This window comes from Tachyglossus aculeatus, chromosome 24 (genome assembly GCF_015852505.1).
Source record: "Tachyglossus aculeatus isolate mTacAcu1 chromosome 24, mTacAcu1.pri, whole genome shotgun sequence".
In the NCBI taxonomy this organism is placed as follows: Eukaryota; Metazoa; Chordata; class Mammalia; order Monotremata; family Tachyglossidae; genus Tachyglossus; species Tachyglossus aculeatus.
The window spans coordinates 23,419,643-23,442,070 of NC_052089.1; the positions used below are offsets into that span (position 1 = coordinate 23,419,643).

The 22,428-nt window shown below is 47.2% G+C and overlaps 1 long non-coding RNA gene across 1 annotated transcript in view; it reads left to right on the forward strand.

Annotated features, from left to right (window-relative positions):
• The first annotated feature begins 1,196 nt into the window (after positions 1-1,196).
• LOC119945276 overlaps positions 1,197-22,428 on the forward strand; it is a 91,061-nt gene continuing 69,829 nt past the window's right edge. Inside the window, exon 1 of the long non-coding RNA XR_005456162.1 lies at positions 1,197-1,300. This is a non-coding gene — a long non-coding RNA (uncharacterized LOC119945276). The remainder of the gene's footprint in view (positions 1,301-22,428) is intronic.

Genomic DNA, 22,428 nt, shown 5'->3' on the forward strand with positions numbered 1-22,428 from the left:
GACTGTCCCACTACTCTGGCGCTTAGCACAGTGCTTGGCACTAAATAAGCACTTAACAAACAACACAACCGTCATTCACGTGGCCCTGCATTTCAGGTCGTGAGCCCAGGTTGGGCTGGGGATGTCACCACAGACCCTCCTAGGTCACCCCTGCGGGCTTCGGTCTACCTTGCTCCCCTGCCCCTGGGGTTTCTAGTCTCTGCCTGGGAAGGGGAGAAAGGATTCCTGCAGCAGATCAGGGAAAGAGCTAATTTAAATTCCGGTTGTTTACCCCCACTGAACTGATCTAACGAGCCAAGGGCACTCTGACCCACAGATGGGCCCCAGAGGGGAAGAGGAGAGAGACCAGGAGACAGTCCAAGCCGGGCAGGCCCTGAGGCCGATTCCAGAAACTGACACTTCACCCGTTCGCAACAATAACTGTTCGTGCTTGGGAATACTCTTCCTGGCAGGACAATCCTCACCCAGTTGGGCCTCTCTGTTCCCCGAGTCGGCCTGGGAAGTGAGAATGGGCTGTTTATAATAATAATAATGATGATGATGATGGCATTCATTAAGTGCTTACTATGTGCAAAGCACTGTTCTAAGTGCTGGGGAGGTTACAAGGTGATCAGGTTGTCCCACAGGGGGCTCACAGTCTTAATTCCCATTTTACAGACGAGGTAACTGAAGCACAGAGAGGTGAAGTGACTTGCCCAAATTCACACAGCTGACAATTGGCAGAGCCGGGATTTGAACCCATGAACTCTGACTCCAAAGCCCGTGCTCTTTCCACTGAGCCACACTGTTATGAGCATCATCCCATTGAACTGCTGGGAAAACTGAGGTCTAGAGAGTAGATGGTGTCTCTCCCGGAGTCTGGGCTGGAAAGGGAATCTGGTTTATTCCCCTCAGGTGTGTGGGGATCGTCCAGCCCGCTGCCTCCTCTTAGGCAGAGCAGGGTGGAGGCCTGATGAGCTGCACAGGTGAAAAGCATTTCTCAGTAGGCAGCAGTTAAAGGTTTGCTCTCGTGAGGTGAGAGTGGCTGAAGAGTGGAAGGTTTTTCCTCAACTCAGTGAGGCAGTAGGGTTCTTTCTCATGCATTGTCTATTTCCACAGTGTCTGTGTGTCCCTGGTACTCTCTGTGAGCAGAGCCCTAGAGAAAAGTCTAGAGAGGTCAGAGTATTGCTTCTCATGAGTTAACTGTCTATGGGGAAAGTAGATTGGCCTCAGAGGTGAAGACTGACAGTGCCCTGGACGCTGTGAGGAGGGATGGCATGCGATATCCGTTGATCAGTGGAACCAAAACTGGCTTCCAGGGGTGAGTGAGGCCAGGGGCACCAATGGAGAGGGTAGGGGGGAGGGTGGTGGTTGTGACCCCCTCACTCCCATAAAGATGATGAAGCTAAGGCCGGAAGGTTCCTCTGTGCCTCTCTAAAATGGAGGCAGCAGGGTTGTGTTGAGCAGGATGGAAGTGGTGTATTAAGATGGGGGTGGCACTAAGATTGTGGTCGAACAGCGTGGGAGCCAAATTGCCCTGGATCCTTGGGATGAGGGGCTGTGGTGTCTGTGAGGGTGGCAGAGGTGGAGGGGCTGCAATGTGGGGTCGGAGAACCGTTCTGGGAGCTGTCTTCTGCAACATGTTGTTGGTAACATCACCCGGAACTGGAGAGGCAGCAAATTCTTTCTGCCTCAGAGTGACCGAGTGTCTGAAATTTGGGGCTGGACCCCAAGGGCTGATGGAGGAGGCAGGACAATCCAAGACCCAAACATAAAATCATCACAAATTCACAGGGGGCAGGAATGATAAGCACCAGATGAACCAAAGAATAACAGTAACAGAAATGCCTCTACTGGTAATAATAATGATGGCTTTCATTCATTCAATCGTATTTATTGAGCACTTACTGTGTGCAGAGGACTGTACTAAGCGCTTGGGAAGTACAAGCTGGCAACATAAGTGCTTATTATGTGCAAAGCACTGTACAAAGCACTGGAGAGGTTACAAGGTGATCAGGTTGTCCCACGGGGGGCACACAGTCTTAATCCCCATTTTACAGATGAGGGAACTGAGGCACAGAGAAGTGAAGTGACTTGTCCAAAGTTACACAGTGGACAAGTGGAGGGGCTGGGATTTGAACCCATGACCTCTGACTCCAAATCCCAGGCTCTTTCCACTGAGCCACGCTGGTAATTGCAGCGATGTCGGTATATGGGTTCTTGGGAGAGGGAGGGGGGTATGGGGATCACCAAAATCAGGTGGAAGCTTATCTGGGAATGCTTTCTGGAGAAGATGGGTTATCCATGGAGTTTGAAGGAAGCATTTGTAGGGGTGGAAGGGAGGCATCCCAGCTAGGGAGACTGGTGAGAGCATTGATTTGTGTGGGGAGAGTTGTCTGTTGGGTAAGTCTCCAATTGTATTTATTTATAATAATGGTTCGTGTTAAGTGTTTACTATTACGCCAAGTACTGTTGTAAGTGCTGGGGTAAGTACAAGTTAAGAAGGTTGGATGCAGTCCCTGTCCCACATGAGGCTCACACTCTTAATCCCCATTTACAGTTGAGGTAACCAAGGCCCAAGGAAGTTTAGTGACTTGCCCAAGGTCACACAGAAGACATGTGGCAGAGCACACATGTCTGTATACACATTGTACATATTTATTACTTGTATGTATTACTCTATGTATTTTATTTGTACATATTTATTCTATTCTGTTAATATGTTTTGTTTTGTTGTCTGTCTCCCCCTTCTAGACTGTGAGCCCGCTGTTGGGTAAGGACCGTCTCTAGATGTTGCCAACTTGTACTTCCCAAGAGCTTAGTACAGTGCTCTGCACACAGTAAGCCCTCAATAAATACGATTGAGTGAATGAATGAGCAGGGATTAGAACCAAGATACTTCCAACGCCCAGGCCCGTACTCTATCCACTAAGCCACACTCCTATTTATTGAGAGCTTACTGTGTGCGGAGTACTAAGCGCTTGGGAGTACAATAGAATGATAAAGAGACAGAGTCCCTGCCCAAAACAAGCTTACAGTGTAGGTGGGGAGAATAGGCTTGGTTGCCTGGCCGGAGGGGAGAACGTGAGGTGATCAAGTTTTCCTGGCTCGGGGACAATTCAGAGAGCAAGTCCAGGTGGTCGACGGCCATCCGCTGAGTGACTTTGAGCTGGACAAAACTTTGGGGGTCTTTGCTTTCTACTGGGTCAGCACGGCCTCTCTCCCGGGAGTTCTCTGAGGATTAACCCATCAACAGATCAGAGAGCTCAAGAAAGGCCAGAAATGGATACTTTATTTCCCTTTTCATCACCCTGGAGCCTGTTGCCTTCAATAACTCATTGGGCCCCAGCAAAGCTGGCTTGTCTGGTGGCTTCCTTCAGCAAGGGTTAGAAAACTGTTCTTCTGAGGAGCAGGCTAAATAGAAAGTCCTGAAGCATTTCCAGCTGAGAAGCAGTGTGCTCTAATGGGTGGAACACGGGCCTGTTAGTGAGAGGACTTGGGTTCTAAACCCAGTTCCTCACTTGTCTGCTGGGTGAGCTTGGGCAAGTCATTTCACTTCCTCTCTGCCTCAGTTGTCTCATCTGTTAGCGTGTATCTACCCTGGTGCTTAGTACAGTACATGGTAAATACTTAACAAATACCATTTAAAAAAAAAATGGGGATTTGGTGAGAACTAACTTGTTTGAACTGCTGAAGTTTAAGGCTGTAATGCAAAGTAATGTTGGCTGGCCTCCTTGTCTTAGTGACACTTTTTGCTTCTCTGGATTCCCACACGATGTGAAATTCCTCTCTGCTGTGGCCATGTGTCTGATCCGAATGAATTCCGATTCCTCAAGCGGGTCAATGATTGGGTCTCTGTGATTCATCCCTTGTTTAATTTGCCTTTGACCTGCAAGGGTTTCTTCCCTTTTGGGTGCAGGGTGAAGGACCATTTTACCCCTTATTGATTTAGTGTATGTTTGTTAAATGGTGGAATCCTCTCCTGCTCGTAGATGTCCTGCCAGTCCCTCCCCCATGGAGGAAGGCAGAGTGGCTTGGGGAAGGACACAGTACCCTCTGCAGAAGAACTCGTGGTTCAGTCTTAGCAATCGACGGAGACTCTTTCCCTCTCCTCCCAGAGAGACAGAAGCCAAAGCCTTGCCATGGAGGTCTCTGACTCTCGTTTGAGTCTGACCAAGTTGTATCCCTTCCCCGGATGTGGAATTTAATTTTGATTTTTCTTTTACTCCAGGTGTGTCAAAGTAGCAGCTGCTCCCTAGGTGCCTCTAACTTGGTGCTTACTCACTAATCCTAAGAGAGCTGGTGAGCTGCTGGATCATTTGTTGAGCCCCTGGAGACCTGTACTAAGCACTTATATTCCTGATTGACTATTTCCCACTGGCCTACAGACTTTCCCTCCTGGCCCCGTGGTGCTCCCAGACCTAGAGGAGGGTGCTTGCTGGGGCCTTTGGTTTTGGAGGTCTGTGTGCTTCTCCCACCTCCCCCGAACCTCCCAGCCCCTGTTGCGTTCCTGGCATGTCCAGAAGCATCTGCGACTTTGGCCAAAGACTTCGGGAAAGAGGTTGGGAGCCTGCCTCAGGGGCAGTTCTGCTTTGACCGTCTCCATTTCGGCCCCTAAACTGAGGTGACGATCTTGCCAGTTGGATCACTTAATAAGTATCTCAAATGGCTATACTTGATTGCCTTTTTTAATCCAACAGAGAAGGAACCAATTCTTCTCCTCCCTACCCCTTCTCCAAATTAAGGTCAGAGGAATGTCTGCATGAAGGGGGACATGGGCATCAGCCTGGGGATGAGTCCACCCCAACCAAAATCTTCCCCTCCTCAGTTCTCAGTATTGGCTGAACTACCTCCTCCCAGAAAGCATTCCTTCAAGGACTGTGCTGAGAGCTAGGGACTCGTAAAGTTCCCCTGCTTCTTCCTAGCCCAGAAATTGTCATCCTCTGTAGTGGTTTGGGTGTTGAGATATGGGTCTAGGGAACTTCTGGAGTCAGGATGGGAGAAGGGAACCGGGCTATTTTGATTCCTTGCCCATGTTTTCCCTCAGGCCTGAATCTCCCTCCCCATCCATATGTCAGTCTGCCACTATTCCCACCTCCTAAAATTATCTCTTTCAGCAAGGAGACCTTCCCAGACTAAGCCCCTTTAGTTCCCCTACCTCCCCTGACCTCCGCATCAACTATGCAGTTGACTGTGTACCCCTTAGGCCCTTGGATATGCACCCCTGCCCCACCATACTAACATAAATATTTTTTACTCTATTATTTTCTCCTGTTCCCTAATCTATTTTGATGTCTCTCTCCTGTATTTTGTAAGCTCATTGTGGGCAGGGATCTTTCATTCATTCAATCATATTTCTTGAGCACTTACTGTTGCAGAGCACTGTACTAAGCGGTTGGGAAGTACAATTCAGCAATAGAGACAATCCCTGCCCATGACAGACTTATACTCTAGAAGCGGGCAGACATTCATTCATTCAATCGTATTTATTGAGCGCTTACTGTGCACAGAGCAGTGTACTAAGCACTTGGGAAGTACAAGTCGGCAACATATAGAGAAGGTCCCTACCCAACAATGAGCTCACAGTCTAGAAGGGGAAGACAGACAACAAATCAAAACAAGTAAACAGGCATCAATATAAATAGAATTATAGATATACACATGTCAAAACAAGTAAAGAAGCAGCATGGCTCAGTGGAAAGAGCACGGGCTTTGGAGTCAGAGGTCATGGGTTTGAATCCCGGCTCTGCCACATGTCTGCTGTGTGACCTTGGGCAAGTCACTTAACTTCTCCGAGTCTGTTACCTCATCTGTAAAATGGGGATTAAGACTGTGAGCCCCACGTGGGAGAACCTGATCACCTTGTATCCCCCACAGCACTTAGAACAGTGCTTTGCACATAGTAAGTGCTTAAATGCTGTCATTATTATTATTACTAAGTAAATGGGCATTAATATAAATAGATAGAATTATAGATCAGTACATATACATGAGTGCCGTGGTGGTGGGGTACAGCGAAGGAAGCGAGTCGGGGTGACATGGAGGAGAGAGGGAGCTGAGGAAAAGGGGGGCTTAGTCTGGGAAGGCCTCCTGGAAGAGGTGAACCTTCAGTAGGGCTTTGAAGGGGGGAAGTGTATTTGGAGGATTTGAGGAGGACGGATGTTCCAGGCCTGAGGTAAGACGTGGGCCAGGGGTCAAAGGCGGGACAGATGAAAATGAGGCCCATCTACCTACTCTGTTTTATTATACTCCCAAGTGCTTAGTTCAGTGCTCTGCACATAGTAAGCACTCAATAATACTACTGATAGATTGATGCTTAGGAAACCAGAGTTTCAGTTCGGGGTAAGACCCTGGGGTGTCTTCAGTTAGTGGTACTGATCCCCCTCCTCCCAGACTGAGCCCCCTCCTTCCTCTCCCCCTCCCCATCCCCCCCCGCCCTACCGCCTTCCCCTCCCCACAGCACCTGTATATATGTTTCTACAGATTTATTACTCTATTTTACTTGGACATATTTACTATTCTATTTATTTTATTTTGTTAATATGTTTTGTTGTCTGTCTCCCCCTTCTAGACTGTGAGCCCGTTGTTGGGTAGGGACCGTCTCTTTATGTGGCCGGCTTGTATTTCCCAAACGCTTAGTACAGTGCTCTGCACACAGTAAGTGCTCAATAAATACGATTGGATGAATGAATTGAGCACCTCGTGAGGGCTAGACACTCTACTAAGCACTTGGAAGAATACCTTAAGAGCAAGTCTGAAGTTCCGTGCCTTCAAGAAGCGTACAATCTAACATCTATGGGTTCAGGAAGATCTTGAGATGCAAGAACAGGATTTTCCTAAAGGAGCAGCTGGTGAGGAACTGACCCGGAAAGCACTGACTGCTTCCGGTTGGCGTTGCGGTGAATTGCCCTAGGCCATCAAAATGGGCAAAGGCTACTTCCGTCGGGAATGTCAGGTCCACATAGGTGCTTGATACTTAGGGTGACTGGCACCAGCCCTAAAGCCTCATCTTGGGACATCGCAGTCATCGGGGAGGTGGATTTAGTGTGGCTTGAGGTTCAGTTTCTCTGTCCCTCTCCATTCAGACCTCAGCTAGATGTGAGGTTCAGGCACAGGCCAAGGGGGACTTTTGGAGTTTCTGGCTTTGCCCAGACAAAGGGCAGGGGATGGGTGGGGTGAGGCCGAACTGCTCTATAGCTGCTTGGCAGCTCTGCCCATGGACCTGGATTCCCTGCAGAAATACAGCGGGTGGCTTCTAGGAAACATTCCCGTGGACCCGTTTGATAAGTGAATTTCTTTAATCAATCAATAATATTTATTGAGTACTTGTTGTGTGTAGAGCACTGTACTGAGATCTTTGGAGAGTCCGAGGGAGGACGTAATTTCTTCTTGCTGCTGACTCAAAGACGGTTGTTTCTCTGAGATGATGGCCATGTTTTTTAATGGGCATCAGTCAAGGTGGAGAGGGGAGGGCTTTCCCTTCCGAGGAAAGTGAAATCCTGAAATGGCCAAACGGGGGAACTCCTGAAGGGGTCTTATTTGCGTGAAGCAAAGAGAACTGCAGCTGCCAGCAGGAAGGGGGTGGAGTTGGCCCTTCCAATGGAGAAATGAGTGAGAGGTTCATTTCATCCTCTGAAGGAGGGGACTCTTTGATGTCTTTCAAGCCTGCTGGATTGTTGTCTAATCCCCACTTCAGGGCTGAAAGGCTTTCCAAAGAACAAACGCAGCTGGGTAGGCGGATATCAAATGTACCAGGGTCTAGGAGGCGAATGCCCCAAGGTACACTGGGCTGCCAGTGATTGTGGCCTGTCTGTGGCTGGGTCAGGATGACAGGGGTGGTTGGGAATCATGCCTCTGTGGCCTTCCCAGCACCCTCCTGACCTCCAGCCAATGATCTTCCCATCCATCAGATCCCTGAAACCTTGCAGGGCATTGGAGAGGTCCAGTCTCAAGGCTTTTCTCCTGCCACCATCTTAAAGCTGCCCGACAATATGGGCAAGTCAGGACCCCTTAAATGTCAGGGAGTAGAGCCCTCCATTGCCAGGCGTCGGCTGTAAGGCCTGCTTTGGGTCAGGGGGACGTGGAGTTCATTTCCCTGGCTGTGCTTTTGGGAGCGTCTCTTTCCCCTGGGGTCGCTAGATTGTTCCACTCTCAGCTTGCCTGCCTACCTCAGGCCTGGCATATTTAGGGCTGAAGTGGCCAGGACATCTTGGCTGGATTCCCTCTCTTCACCCCCTCCAGAGGCTTCCGTCTCACACCAGCTCCCTCGTCACATTGAAGGGACAGATGTCTGCCACTGTACTGAGCCCCCTTAGCCCAGGGCCAAGCAATGGGGGTCCTTGTTAAAGGACAGACCTAGTCCCTGCCCCTTCTCTGTGCCTCAGTTATCTCATCTGTCAAATGGGGATGAAGGCTCTGAGCCCCATGTGGGCAGGAACCGTGTCCAACCCGATTTGCCTGGCACATAGTAAGCGCTTAAGTTACAGTCCCCATCTCCCCCCCCGGCCTTACCTCCTTCCCCTCCCCACAGCACCTGTGTATATATATATATTTGTACGTATTTATTACTCTATTTTATTTGTACATGTTTATTCTATTTTATTTTGTTAATTTGTTTTGTTCTCCATCTCCCCCTTCTAGACTGTGAGCCCACTGTTGGGTAGGAACCGTCTCTATATGTTGCCAACTTGTACTTCCCAAGTGCTTAGTACAGTGCTCTGCACACAGTAAGCACTCAAATATGATTGAATGAATGAATACTATTATCATTATTAATAAACATGGAGATTAAAGATGCCATGACTTTCTCCCTGAGGCTTCTGGGAATGGTTTTAGTGCAGCGGTCAGCCCTGAGGCCTGGGCACATCACTCTCTTGGCCCAGAAACAGGGCCAGGCTGGTGTTGGGACACCCGCCTGCCTGGAGAAGCAGCGTGGCTCAGTGGAAAGATCCCGGGCTTTGGAGTCAGACATCATGGGTTCAAATCCTGGCTTCCCCAATTGTCAGCTGTGTGACTTTGGGCAAGTCACTTAACTTCTCTGTGCCTCAGTTACCTCATCTGTAAAATGGGAATTAAAACTGTGAGCCCCCCATGGGACAACCTGATCACCTTGTAACCTCCCCAGTGCTTAGAACAGTGCTTTGCATATAGTAAACGCTTAACAAATACCATTATTATTATTATTATTATTATTGTTACCTTTGAGAGTGAGCCCGGCTCAGACACAGCCGACACTTGGGTTTTCTGGTCCCCTCCGGGCTGCGGGCCAAGCCGGCGGTGACCTCTGTCCTCATCCAGGACATTGGAAACCAGACCTCAACTATGGAAGCTTGATTTCCTCATGTCCCGTCACCGTATCCAGCCTGATAAGGAAAAAGGTGACATAAACGAACAGGAGACCCTGCTGGAGGCAAACAGGGAAACGGAATCTGTTACCCGAAGCGTCCCTGGATTGCAACCGTCATGGTCTCTGCAGGTTGTTTTACGGGTGTGGATGTGGAACATCAGTGGGGAAGAACAGAAAATCCTTAATGCCTTCGGACAGCTTGATTACCGCCTATTGAGCCCCCAGCCGGGTTGGTGCTAAGGATTCATTCATTCAATCAATCGTATTTACTGAGCGCTGACTGTGTGCAGAGCACTGTACTAAGCGCTTGGGAAGTACAAGTCAGCATCATCTAGAGATGGTCCCTACCCAACAACGGATTCACAGTCTAGAAGGGGGAGACAGCAACAAAACATGGACAGGTGTCAAAATTGTCAGAACAAATAGAATTAAAGGTATATATAACAATCTGGTCGCTAAGCTCCTCACAAGGTGGTCATGTCTGTGGAGGGCCTGGGCACCAGTAGGAGTCGAGAAGCAGCATTGCCTAGCGAATAGAGCTGCAGTCTGGGAGCCAGAAGAACCTGGGTTCTTACGCTAGCTCCACCACTTGTCTTTGGCAAGTCTCTTCACTTCTCTGGGCCTCAGTTTCCTTACCTGTAAAATGGGGATTAAGACTGTGAGCCCCATGTGGGACAGGGACTGTGTTCAACCTGATCTGTTTATATCTACCCCAGCGCTTAGTATGGTGCCTGGCACGTAAGTAAGCACTTAACAAATATGAATATTATTATTATGTGGCCAGGAAGTTGGGGTCTGGCTGGTTTGTGGAACAGCTTTGCTGGGATCTGAAAGTAGGGTGTTAGGAGAGCAGAGGTTTTAATATCAATAATAATAATAGTGAAATTTATTATTAGGCAAGCAGGGAGAGCAGAGGAAATGATTTGAAAGCCAAGGGAAGTCCAGTGTCAAATGGGTAGTTGTGGAGCGCTGAGTGACAACAGCTCTGGACTACCCAGTTTGGTGTGTGATCTGTGGGGATGGGGGGTGCCCCTCTTGAGCTGACGTTTTAGGAACCACAGCAGGCTGAAGGATGGATTTGGAACCCGTGACCAGCCCTCCATCCCAGCGCAGACCCACACATGGTGCGGAAGGGGCCGTGTTCCCGCAGCGGCCTTTCCCATCACTCTCCCACATCCTGCCCTGTGGTCTTGGAACACAGAGCAGGATCTGGCACTACCAGGAAGAAGAAGGGTCCCAGGTGTCCCTCTCCCATGGATAGATGGAGGGCTGGGCTCTCAGCGACAAGGCAGGTGTCCTCACTTGGCACTGGATCTCCCCCTTCCTCAAGCAAGGTTCTGCATCATTCTCTCACTCACTCTTTGGAGGCCAGAAAGGAAAAAAACAAAAAACTTTCAAGGGGCTCCCAATTTAGTCTTCAGGGCTATTGTGACAATTCTCTTTTCAGTATATATCTGTGAAGAAAGAGGAGAATTTTTCATTTCGCGGCCTTTTTCTGCTTGCTTCCCCAGTACGCAGGGACAGTGTTCTGCATTCAGTCACTATTGCTGATAATGACAGTGATGGGGGTGGACCATTCATTAGGTTAGAAAAGAAAATAATTTCACAGCTGGAAGGAACCCAAGAGGTCATTCAGTCCAGCCCCCTGTCTCCAGGCAATAATAATAATAATAATGGCATTTATTAAGCACTTACTATGTACAAAGCACTGTTCTAAGCGCTGGGGAGGTTACAAGGAGATCAGGTTGTCCCACGGGGGGCTCACAGTCTTAATCCCCAAGCAAGGCAAGCAAATAACTAATCCATCCAGGACAGTCAGGTGTCTATTGGGTGCTTTTTTTTCTTTCCTTTATAGAGATCTGGGGATGACGACCATACACCATCTCTCAGTGTTTGGTCCTGATGTTAGGATGTGATATTTTTCTTCTTTCTTTTTCAGGTTAGTCTAGGGCTGGCTCTGTTGGAAAGGTTCCTGGATACTTTGAACACTTCTCCTCTGAGGAGACAGGGAAAACATCAGTTAGGCATCAGGGTAGCCCGATCATGATAAATGAATGATTTCGATTTTGAAATGAAGATCTGAAGAAAAAAATCTCGTGGGGACATAGGAGAGAGATAGCAGGATGAGAATTTTGACTCTGACCGAAACACAAATTTCTGTCCTAAATAAACAGGGCACTAGATGTCAGTAGAAATCTGTGTTGAAGTGTTTCACAGAGCTGTATTCAACCAGTCTTCTGCTCTAATTCCCTTTCCGATTCTCCAGAAACTTTTCCCGGCTACCGGGTCTAGGTATGTATGAAGCCGAGGGAGACGGTGTTGCCTTTCAAAGGTTAGGGTCTGCTCTGAGTCCAGGAAAAACTCTAATAATCCACCTTCCCTAGAATACAGGCCATTTGGGATCCACCGATATTCTGGGCCTTATTCTCCTATCACCCTGGAAACCCTAATAATAATAATGGCATTTATTAAGCGCTTACTATGTGCAAAGCACTGTTCTAAGCGCTGGGGGGTTACGAGGTGATCAGGTTGTCCCACGGGGTGGGGGGGGGGTCACAGTCTTCATCCCCATTTTACAGATGAGGGAACTGAGGCACAGAGAAGTGAAGTGACTTGCCCAAAATCACACAGCTGACAATTGGCAGAGCCAGGATTTGAACCCTTGACCTCTGACTCCAAAGCCCGTGCTCTTTCCACTGAGCCACGCTGCTTCTCTAATAATAATGATTGTGGTATTTGATAAGCATTTACTATGCGCCAGGTACTGTTTAAGCACTGGGGTGGATACAAGCAAATTAGGTTGGACACAGTCCCTGTCCCACGTGAGGCTCACGGGGTCAATCCTCGTTTTACAGATAAGGTAATGGAGGAACAGAGAAGTTAAGTGACTTGCCCAAGTTCACACAGCAGACAAGTGGCAGACAGGATTAGAACCCATGATCTTCTGACTCCCAAGCCCGTGTTCTATTCCCTCCTCCATCGAACTGTTTGGGTTGCGGGTTCGTTTGGTGCCATACTTTTAAGTTGAATTTATTGAGCACTTACTGTGTGCAGAGTGCACAACAATACAACAGTAGACAGATACATTCCTTGCCCACAGTGAGCTTACAGTCCAGAGTGGGGGAGAAAGACATCAATATAAATAAATGAAAGATATGTACAGAAGTGCTGTGGGGCTGGGCAGGGGGAGAACAAATGGAGCCAGTCAGGGTGATGCAGAAGGGAGTGGGAGAAGAGGAAAGGAGGGGTTTAGTCTGGGAAGGCCTCCTGGAGGAGATAAGCCTTCAATAAGGCTTTGAAGGGCAGGAAAGTAATTGTCTTGTGATTATACTTGAGTGCTGCTGTCTAGTCCTGGACTCCCCCTGGCTCAGTAACATTCCAGTTGTGGACAAGATCCAGGGATTTCCCTCTGGGCACAGAAGCAGGACAGAGCTACTGAAGCAGCACAGATGTTAGTCAAGTGAATTTATTGAGTGCTTACTGTGTGCAGAGCACCATACTAAGCGCTGGGGAGAGTATAACAGACGCATTCCCTGCCCACAGTGTCGAAGGAAAGCCTGGCTCGCTAGATTTTTTTTTTTTTCTGGCTAATCAGAGTTTGTATACTGTTCCTAGCTGACTTGGCTTAGTACTGACTGTGAGATTCATGTGTGTGGGTGCAGTGGTAGCTAAGACTAACGTATAAGCAACGAACTGTATTAGTTGCTTGGAACCATATAATAAAAGTGGAATACAAGGTCATTGCTCTTGAAGAAAGGTGATACCTAGTGGAAAGATGGGTCTGGGAGTTAAGCTGGGCTAATCCTGGTTGCCTGCCCTGTGACCTTGGGCAAGGTGTTTCACTGCTGTGTGCCTCAGTTTCCTCATCTGTTAAATGGGAATCCGATACTTGCTCTCCCTCCCCTTAGACTGTGAGCCCCACGTTGGACAAGGACTGATTTCAATATGATCTTGTATCAAGCCCGCTGTTAATACAGTGCTTCAATTCTTAAGTGCTCAAATACTTTTATTATCACTATTAAATCAGTGGAAAATGTCAGATTTAGCTTGAGGTGAAATATCTCCCCATCAAATATTCCCTTACTCTCTTGATGCGGTCTCAGAGCATACACTCCATCTTCCTCCAGGAAACCTTCATAACACCAACCAATCAACAGTGTAGAGCATTTTGTGTGCAGATTGCTGTACTAAATGCTTATACAAATGTCACCTCCATAGCCCCCATCCCTGCACCATTTATACACATAGGTGTATTTTTAAAGTCGATTATTCATTCAACCGTTTCACCCTGTCATGAACAATTTTCATCTTGCAGCCTTGTTCATACACCTGTATCCTTGTTGGGAACCAATTTCTGTCTTCCCCAGTTGGAACACAACTGCTTTGAGCGCAAGGAACGTGTCTTGTTTCTGTTATAATCTTGCAAGTACTTAGTACAGTGCTTTGCATTCAGTAGGCAGCCTAAGTTCTAGTGAATAAGGTTGTGCTCTTCCCTGCGTGACCTGTTTCTCCATGATTAAATCCTTTCACACTCCATCATGACATTTTATGACCATCTATAAATCTGCCTTTCAAGGTAGAGCCCACTTGGGCCAGATTCAAACATCCATCAGTCACTGATATATCTATTAAGCAGGTACTGCATGCAGAGCCCCGTACGGAACATGGTTCCTGCCCTCACGGAGCTTACAGTTAAGTGGTCAGAAACCCCACCAGAAAAGAAATTCACCCCAACTTGCCCTTGGGAATGCTGAGAGAGCCGTGTTCTCCTAAATGTTCTGTGACAAAGAGGAATCACTGAGGAATGATCAGGAATCTAGTATCTGAATCTGATAATCCTGCTGCCTGATTTTTTTTTTTTTTTTCCTATGGTGCTTCTAAAAGGTGGCTAGGTTTGATCCTGCCAGAACTATGGGAAATGGCATTTTTGCTCCTAGAGGGTCTTATTTCTCTTCCCCAAGAAAACATGATCCTCCTAACAGTGATTTGAATTTGAACATTCCCTGGTGGGTCTTATCAGAGATGCTTCTGGGGCTCCATTTTTCTCTTCTTTTTCTTTTTTTTTTTCTTTTTTAATAGGAAGTGGTTGCCATTTAGAGAGAGAGAGAGGCTTAAGAAGGGTCAGGCTGGCAGTGGTTCTGCGGAATTGAGGTTGGTGTTGGTCTGTGCTTGTCCTATTTCATGGGTTTTCAGCATGCCAGATGTGTGGATTAGCAGCCAAATGACTACCTGCAGCAGTCAGGAGGGGAGGAAAATTGTGTTTATGGGACAGGGAACCAGAGGACCTGAGGGGATATTGGAGCCCATTAATGGGGATTTTAATAAGGAATGACTTTTATACACCAGGATGTCTCCTTTAGACTTCGGAGGCCCGGGAAAAGCCCAGCTCTGGGACGTAGGAGAGCTGGGCTGTAGTCCTGATTCAAACCTGTAATAATAATAATAGTGGCATTTATTAAGTGCTTACTACATGTAAAGCACTGTTCTAAGCGCTGGGGAGGTTACACGGTGATCAGGTTGTCCCATGGGGGGCTCAGTCTTCATCCCCATTTGACATCTGAGGTCACTGAGGCCCAGAGAAGTGAAGTGACTTGCCCAAAGTCACACAGCTGACAATTGGCGGAGCCGGGATTTGAACCCATGACCTCTGACTCCAAAGCCCGGGCTCTTTCCACTGAGCCACGCTGCTTCTGTAGCTGACGAACATGGGTGAAGATGCCCTTTGCAATGTGATGTCCTCCCTCCCTGATGCCTCACTGGTTTCAGTCCATACCCCAGAGGGAACGTGACCGGCAGGGGCCGGACAATGGGAGTGGCAATTGTGCAAGCAGCTAGCGCTAGAATCAATTCCCCTGCGCACGTTCTCAGTCTTGAGGCCTTGGTCCTGAGACTTCCCCATCGTCGGAGTCCCTCGACCCCAGATGGCAGGACAGGAAGTTTTAGAACCAAGTCAGTCTCCTAGTTTTAAGCCGTCTCCCCACAGTCGACCTGTGTGGAGCAGGATGTATAAGGAGAATGGATGACAGCAAGAGACCTGAGCTGGGGCTTTATAGGGAAATCAAGGATGGGCAGAGGAAATGTTTTAAGAAACAAAGAGGTCTAATAGAACGTAGGCCTGGGAGTGAGAAGGACCTGGGTTCTAATTGTGGCTTTGCCGCTGGCCAGTTGCGTGACCGTGACAAATCACTTCTCTGTGCCCCAGTTACCTCATTTGTAAAATGGGGATTAAGACTGCGAGTTCTCTGTGGGATAGAGACTGTAACCAAAACTGATTAGTGAAGCAATGGCTTGGTGGAAAGAACACGGGCTTGGGAGCCAGAAGTTGTGGGTTTTAATTCCAGCTCCACCATTTGTCAGATGTGTGACTTTGGGCAAGTCACTTCTCTGTGCCTCAGTTCATCTATAAAATAAAAATAATATAATAATGATGGTATTTGTTAAGCGTTTACTATGTGCAAAGCGCTAATGGGGATTAAGACTGCGAGTCTGTTGTGGGACAACCTGATTACGTTGTATCTACTCCAGTACTTGGCACATAGTAAGTGCTTAACTAATACCATCATCATCATTATTATTATTATTATTTTATCTGCCCCAGTGCTTAGTATAGTGCCTGGCACATAGGACACAGCTAACCAAAACCCCAGGTGAGGATCCTCTGGCTCGTGGAGAGAGTATGGTATATGTGAGGGGTCATTTGGGTGTGAAGTCCGCTGTGAGAACCAGGATGGAAAGGCACCTCCCCGTTGTGAATAAAAGCCTCAGGGTCCTGAACTCCATTGATCCCACGAGCCTGTGCTCTTCACCTCAATTTCGTTGACCCCAGGGACTTGGAGGAATCGAATCTCAGTGGTCGGTGAGGGAAAACTGTATAATCTTGTGGTTTTTCCCCCGTGCTCTGCACATATTTATATATCCTAATGTGGTGCTTGCTTTTTTGACAACAGTACTACATCGGAGGCATGGATTTGGTTTGTGGTCTAGTGTGATCTCCAGCTCCTTTTCTGATCTTGGGGCATTTAGTGCTGTTTTCAAAGAGCCAGAATGCCAGCGCAGCTTTCCTCTGTTTCCAATCCCTTCTCCAGCCAGGAAGTTGCCTTTGGGTTTGCAACCCTTCCTTCCAAGTGGCTAGGTAATAATAATAATGATGATGATGATAATAATGGTATTAGCTAAGTGCTTATTATGTGTCAAGCATGGAATTAAGTCCTGGGGTAGATATAAGACAATCAGGTCCCACATGGGACTCAGTCTAAGTAATTTTTTTAAGGCATTTGCTAAGCACTTATGTGCCAGACACTGTACTAAGCACCAGGATAGATATAAGATAGCCAGGTTGGACACAGTCTTTGTCCAATGTGGGACTCACAGTCCTAATCCCCATTGTACAGATGAAGTAACTGAGGCACAGGGAAGTGAAGTGACTCACCCAAGGTGACACCACAGCGTGGCTCAGTGGAAAGAGCACGGGCTTGGGAGTCAGGTCTTGGGCTCTAATCCTGGCTCTGCCACTTATCAGCTGTGTGACTTTGGGCAAGTCATTTAACTTCTCTGTGCCTCAGTTACCTCATCTGGAAAATGGGGATTAAGACTGTGAGCCCCATGTGGGACAACCAGATTACCTTCTATCTCCCCCAGCGCTTAGAACAGTGCTCGACACATAGTAAGTGCCTAACAAATACCAAAATTATTATTATTACTATTATTATTATTAAGTGGCAGAGCCAGCATTAGAGCTCAGATCCTTTGACTCTCAAGCCTGTGCTGTTTCCACTAGACCCCACTGCTTCTCAATATCTCGGCTCCAGCTGTGAGCCAGGCCACAGTATGTATGGGTTGGAGTTCTCTACTAGGTTTTGTTCTGTCAAGGTAACCAGAGTGTGGATAAGACACCATATCTCCCAGGGCCAGATTTGGTGGGTCGTCCTCTCCCATCCTCCCTAAAATAATAATAATGATGGCATTTAAGCACTTACTATATGCAAAACACTGTTCTAAGCACTGGGAAGGTTACAAGGTGATCAGGTTGTCCCACGGGGGGCTCAGTCTTCATCCCCATTTTACAGATGAGGGAACTGAGGCACAGAGAAGTGAAGTGACTTGCCCAAAGTCATACAGCTGACAATTGGCGGAGCGGGGATTTGAACCCCTGACCTCTGACTCCAAAGCCCGAGCTCTTTCCACTGAGCTATGCTGCTTCCCTAGGGAGATCCTTACAGGCTGAGGCTCTCTTTAGTCTGGGTTAGGTCACTAGTTAGGTCACCTAGTCACCTAGGTTAGGTCACTAGTAGGTCAGGCATGGTTGGGTCACCCTCTGGTTGGGGGGTTTTCTCTGTCCCCAGTGATCATGGGTTGTCCTAGAGGATGGGTCAAGAATATTATGGAATTTAATAAGTACTTCCTTAAAATAATAATGGTCTTTAAGTGCTTAATATCAATCAATCAATCGTATTTATTGAGCGCTTACTGTGTGCAGAGCACTGTACTAAGCGCTTGGGAAGTACAAGTTGGCAACATATAGAGACAGTCCCTACCCAACAGTGGGCTCACAGTCTAGAAGGGGGAGACAGAGAACAAAACCAAACATATTAACAAAATAAAATAAATAGAATAGATATGTATAAGTAAAATAGAGTAATAAATATGTACAAACATATATACATATATACAGGTGCTGTGGGGAAGGGAAGGAGGTAAGATGGGGGGGATGGAGAGGGGGACAAGCACTGTTCTAAGCACTGGGGAAAACACAAGGTAAACAAGTAGTCCCACGTGGGGCTCACAGTCTTAATCCTCATTTTACAGATGGAGTAACTGAGTCACAGAGCAGTTAAGTGACTTGTCCGAGGTCACACGGTGGACAAGCAACAGAGCCAGGATTAGAACCCACATCCTCTGACTCCCAAGCCCGTGTTCTTCCCACTAGGCCATTCTGCTTCTCTATGTACCAGACCCTGTGCTAAATACAGGTGCTGACCCATATTAGAGGGAGGTAGTTTTCCCAGAGAGGACATAATGTCACATTGCTTGTTTAAGTGTAGTAGTGCTGCTAAAATAATGGTATTAAGCACTTACAAAGCTTGGTGCTAAGCACTGGGGTAGATAATAATAATAATTATAATGGCATTTATTAAGCGCTTACTATGTGCAAGCACTCTTCTAAGCACTGGGGTGGATACAAAGTAATTAGGTTGTCACACGTGGGGCTCACAGTCTTCATCCCCATTTTACAGATGAGGGAACTGAGCTTTAGAGAAGTGACTTGCCCAAAGTCACCCAGCTGACAATTGGTGGAGCCAGGATTTGAACCCATGACCAATGCATGTTATCCGTCTCTCCCCAGTCCTTGTCCCACATGGGACTCATGGTCTCAGAGGGTGGGAGAGCAGGTATCATTCCCATTTTACAGTTGGTGAAACTGAGGCCCAGAGAGGCTAGGTGCTTTGCCCAAGGTCATGGGGCAGGTCCCCTGATTTCCCAGTCCCATGCTCTTTCCACTAGGCCATGCCATTCACAGCTTAAAGCATAGCTCAGTGGAAAGAGCCCGGGCTTGGGAGTCAGAGGGCATGGGTTCTAATCCCGGCTCTGCCACTTGTCAGCTGTGTGACTTTGGGCAAGTCACTTCACTTTTCTGTGCCTGTTACCTCCTCTCTCCCTCTCCCCCTTCTTTCTCTCCCTCTCCTCCCTCTCCATCCCCCCTGCATTACCTCCTTCCCTTCCCCACAACACCTGTATATATGTAGATATGTTTGTACGTATTTATTACTCTATTTTACTTGTACATATTTATTCTACTTATTTTATTTTGTTAATATGTTTTGTTCTCTGTCTCCCTCTTCTAGACTGTGAGCCCACTGTTGGGTAGGAACAGTCTCTATATGTTGCCAACTTGTACTTCCCAAGCACTTACTGTGTGCAGAGCACTGTACTAAGCACTCAATAAATATGATGGAATGAATGAATCTGTAAAATGGGGCTGAAGACTGTGAGCCCCACGTGGGACCACCTGATTACCGTGTATCTACCCCAGTGCTTAGAACAGGTCTTGGCACATAGTAAGCACTTAATAAATACCATAATTATTATTATTATGATGATGATGATGACAGGACTAAGGGCAATTGCCAAGTTTGCCCAAAGGTGAAAATGGCACTGGATTCTGCCCTCCCAGAGCTTTGGCTCTTATTGCAGTAGGACCATGGCTTGTGGCTCCTCCTTCTCCCTGTGGTGAATCTGTGTGCTCAATGGTACAGAAATCCAAGTCCTCCCCAGGGAGTATGACTTGCCCTCTCACAGAAGGAAATTAGATCAGCCCGTTAGGATTTTGTCTTCAGAATATTAGGAGTTGGATTTTTGAGGGTTGTTTGTTTTTTTTTGCATGATTTACGCCAGTATTTTCCAAGAAGAGAAGTTATTATATTCCAAACCATCCATTTCCTCCCTTTAAAGAGAAATTATGTGGCTTTTTTCCCCTGGACTTCAGGTGCATCATTAGACCTCCAGGAACATAGTTCTGTGTGCCTTTGACAGGCATCTTCTAAGGAGTGAGGTGTGGTGACTTGCAAATTTGAAGGAATAGTAATAATAATGATGAAATTAATAATAATAATAATAATAATGTTGGTATTTAAGTGCTTACTATGTGCCAAGCACTGTTCCAAGGGCAGAGCACTTAAAATGTGTCAGGCACTGTTCTAAGCCCCAGGGTAGGTAAAAGCTAAGCAGGTTGGGTAGCTTCCCTGTCCCACAATGGATTCAGTCTTTATACCCCTTTTACAGATGAGGTAACTGAGGAACAGAGAAACTAAGTGACTTGCCCAGGTCACACAGCAGACCAGTGGTGGAGCTGGGATTACCTGGGTTTTTCTGACTCCTAGGCCACACTGCTTAGAGCAGCTGGAGAGTAACAGGAGGCTTTTGACATGTTGATACACAAGGGGCACATGTCAATATTCTGTTTTAATTGTACTAAGCCCTTACTGTGTGTTGTGTGCTGTTCTAAGAGTTGGAATAGATATAAATCAATCAGGTCAGACACAGTCTCTGCCCCACAGTGATGGAGAACACGTATTGAATCCACATTTTACAATTCAGGAAACCGAAGCTGAGAGAAGTTAAATGACTTGCCGAAGGTCGCCCAGCATTCAGGTAGCAGAGCAGGGATTAGAACCCAGGTTGTCCGACTCCCAACCCGTGGTCTTTTCATTAGACCACACTGCTTCCCAATTCTGATGTAATAATTAGGCTGAAACTCAATGTTTTTTCCTCTTTAGGGATGCACTGTAATTATCTTGAGAAAGGACATCTCCCCAAAGTGTCCTCTCCTTCTCTAAATGTCCAATGTCCCCTCCTACCTAGTGTGGCACACACCGCTTCCTGATGATGCTGACTGGGATCTGTCATCTTTTCCTCCCGTACAAGTTAACAGAATTATTTCTATTATTATTATCTGGATTATCTCAGTCCTTTTATTAGCTTCATTGGGGCTGATTGAAGAGCTACTGGCTGGGAGGATGATTAAGGAAGAATCATTCTATTTTGAGAAATTCGTAATTCATCAGCATTTACTGGAAGGAAAATGAAAACCAGTTTTGAAGTTGGAGCTGTAGGGGCTTAGATCAGGTCTGCTCATCTTGTTATTGTGGAGTGAATCTTTCTTCCTCCCTAGTGACCTGCTGAATGCTATACCTCTCCCTGTTCCCCTCCCGCACCCTTCATCCTCCTCTGCTTCCTCCTCTTCTTTTTCCTCATCCTCACTTTATACTTAATATTTGGAAACATAAAATAATTATGGTATTTTAGCCCTAACTGTATGTCAAAAACTATTCTAAGCACTGAGTTGGAAGCAAGTTGATCAGGTCAGACAGATGGGGCTCCCAGTTTGTCAGAGGGGAAATAGGTAGCAAACCCCCATTCTACAGATGCAGAGAAGTTAGGTGACTTGCCCAAGGTCACCCAGCAGGCAAGCGGTGGATCTGGAATTAGAACCCAGATCCTCTGACCCCCAAGCTTTTGTTATCTCCACTAGGCCACCCTGCTTCTTACAGGTGAGGACCCTGCCTTTTGAAATGTGAACAAACCATCAATTTTTTATGGGGATCCTTAAAGGTGACCCATTTCCATGTGTCTCATCCCATCCTTACCTGCCGTTGATCTGGTTGGAATCTGGAAATGTGGGTTCTATTGCTAGCCCAATAAGCAGGCAAATGTCTTCCGAGGCAGAGCCATCACTAGGGTAGATTTCCAACCAAAGAACCACCATGGGTGTTCCACAGAGTGAACAGGCCTGGCTGGAATCCTGAAAAAAGGTGGCCAACACGGACGAGGACCACAGCGGTTACCAAGACAGCACCTCTTAAATCCCAGATCTTCGGCATAGCATCAGTTCTGTGCTACCCTTGGACTCCAGCGCTGGAAATGGGCCATGTCTTTTGAAGACCTTTGGGTCTTGTTGGCATTGGGTCCCACCTCTGCCAGTTGCCATGGTAGCTTTGTTCTGTGCCCCAGCTGGACCTTGCAGGCGTGAACAGTGTCTTGGGCATTGTGCAAGCCTCTAGCACTAGAATCAATTCCTCTGCACACTGAGGCTCATCCATCATGTTTTGTGGGAGATGCCAGCATTGGCTCTTCACTCCCATGTACTCCTCACACCTCAAAGGTTTTGTTTTGTTTTTTTCCTTCATCCCCTTTGTACCATCTGGGATCTCTTCTAGTACAAATCTTAACAGCAAAGTCACCATCCGGGGGACTGTATTGGTGAATTGTGAACCTAGAAATGGGGAGATGGAAATTGAACTGGAGGATATTTGTCTAATTCTGCCTTGCTTGGGGAGCATTCTCCTTCCATCTCGGCCTTTTTTAATCTTCCTCTTGCCTGATGGAAGGGACATGGGTTTAGGAGTCTTTAATTTCGACTCTGCCACTGGGCCACTGTCTGACCTTGGGCAAGTAACTTCACTCTTCTGTACCTCAGTTTCCTCCTCTGTAAAATAAGGATTTAATCCCCGTTCTCCCTCCCACTTAGACTGTGGTCCTCCTGTGGGACAGGGACTCTGACCTGATGAGCTTGTATCTTTCCCAGCACTTAAACAGTGTTTGACGCA